Raw genomic sequence first — 1,936 nt, 5'->3', positions numbered from 1 at the left:
TATGTGCTCTTGTTTGTATTGTATGTAGTTTTGTTGTTCAAATAAAACGTAAAAGACACAACTTTCCAGATGCGGCTGCTGTAAAAATAAAATGACATCAAGGGTGCTGTACGCAGAGGTCTGAAACCTGCTCCACAGAAGATCTTTATCCAGAGGTGTTAAAGAAGTCGAGATCTCGCCATGAGAGGGGAAGCATCTCAGAAAAAGCAGGTGCAGTCGGTTCCACGGTCATAACGCCACTAAGTCGGGCGACAAGAGCAAAACCCACCCGACCTCCTCCGAGCAAGTAATGAGACAAAGAGAGAGTGCACAGTGGGTAGTGTGGCCGAGCGGTCTAAGGCGCTGGATTAAGGCTTCAGTCTCTTCGGGGGCGTGGGTTTGAATCCCACCGCTGCCAGGTGCTTCTGTCGCGACCCCCTTTCAGCTGACTTCAGACGAAAGGGAGGGATCTGCTTTTTGGCAGTCTCTCGAGAAACTAAGCAAAGTGTTTAAAGATACTTTCTCAGCTTGACATCAAGGCACAAAACAAAAACCTTCTTGCGTCCTCTCAACCCAAAAGCGCTTTCCCACTTTTTGCGTTATGCAGGGAACGACGTCTGCCCAGATCACTTTTGTGTCAATGCAAATCGTAGTGTGCCCTCCGTTTTAATGTTGGCTGTGCTGGCGTGCCGCTTCTGTCTGTGAAACTTGAATGTTCTGCTTCTTCACACCGAATCGTTGGCGGGGGTTGAGCTTGTTAAATCTTTGCGCATAGCGCTCCTTTGGAAGTACTTTGTCCAAGTTCAAAAGCGATCGTGGGATTTACTTCATGCGTTCAAGAAGCATGCCTTGCACAACAGATTTAAATGGGGAATGGAACCTGCTTCTTGCTGTTTTTCCTGTGGTTGCAGTTACAAAGTTGATCGTGCTTTCACATTCTGTTAACAGTATTCACTGGCTGAGCTTTATCAGTTGGTTCGTAAAGGAATCTCTGCTTCGGTTCCAGAAAAGTCATCTGTAGTGTGTTCTTTTCCGTGACCATGGCAGTCTTTTAAAGCTGGTAGTATTAGCGGCGAAGTTAATTTTTTATCCTCTTTAAAAGAATAAGGACGGGCTGGGGCGAGCTGCATTTACTACTCTTTCAGCTAACCGCCGAACTCGCGAACTGATTACACTGCAGAGCCACAGGCGCCTCGCTTTTCTCCATTCTCTGGGTTAGGGTGAAAAAAAAACTCTGCTGGTATTAGCTGGCCTGCTGGGAGTACCTCTTCTTCACTGATAAGCAAGATTTGTGTTTCATCTTTCGCAAACTGTATAGATTTCTTTCAAAACAAGTTGTTCCAGAAAGGAAACGAACACTTGCATTCACCTGAATTAAAAGGGATGGGATTTGCCCGTAAGGATAAATTCTGTACAGTAAGACAGGAAGAAAGGCACCGCTGGGAATCGGACCCAGGATCTCCTGTTTACTAGACAGGCGCTTTAGCCAACTAAGCCACGGCGCCGGCAAAGTGCCGTCCTTTGACAGCCACTTGGACACGTCTCAACTGCTCTGAGACATCTGCGTTCGGTGTGCACCGAGGCTGCTCGCCTTGCAAGTTGCCTCATTTACATGCGATAGCTCCACCACTAAGAGAAAGGATGAGAAATGGCTTTTATCTGGCACTTTTCATGTCAGAGGATCTCAATCTGCTTTCCGTGTACAAGAGGATGTCCAACTCATGTAGCTAAAGACGTAGACGACAGTGCTCCACTGAAATCTTGATCTCACAACCCTCGGCATGACTCCGCTGTGTTCTGCTTTAGACAAAGGGGGGAAAAGACTTCTTTCATCACACGTTTTGCACTGTTTACGGTGTTTGCAGTGCTCTTTCTTAAATGAAAACCAGGAATCGGCACCATATGAGGTGTGACTAGATAATATTGGAACAAGTAGCCTCGCCATTCCATGCGTGAC

At 46.7% G+C, this 1,936-nt stretch overlaps 2 non-coding genes across 2 annotated transcripts; one reads left to right on the top strand and one right to left on the bottom strand.

The window, feature by feature from the left end:
- The first annotated feature begins 315 nt into the window (after window positions 1–315).
- Window positions 316–397, top strand: trnal-aag (transfer RNA leucine (anticodon AAG)). Its single transcript has one exon. It is a non-coding gene; the product is annotated as a tRNA-Leu (tRNA).
- A 1,013-nt stretch (window positions 398–1,410) lies between these two features.
- On the bottom strand, window positions 1,411–1,484 carry trnat-agu (transfer RNA threonine (anticodon AGU)). Its single transcript has one exon. It is a non-coding gene; the product is annotated as a tRNA-Thr (tRNA).
- Between the last annotated feature and the right edge of the window lie 452 nt (window positions 1,485–1,936).

This window comes from Lepisosteus platostomus, chromosome 5 (assembly GCF_059453375.1).
Source record: "Lepisosteus platostomus isolate fLepPlt1 chromosome 5, fLepPlt1.hap1, whole genome shotgun sequence".
In the NCBI taxonomy this organism is placed as follows: domain Eukaryota; kingdom Metazoa; phylum Chordata; class Actinopteri; order Semionotiformes; family Lepisosteidae; genus Lepisosteus; species Lepisosteus platostomus.
Note: the sequence above shows the minus strand (reverse complement) of the source record. Positions and strands in the feature narration are given on the sequence as shown.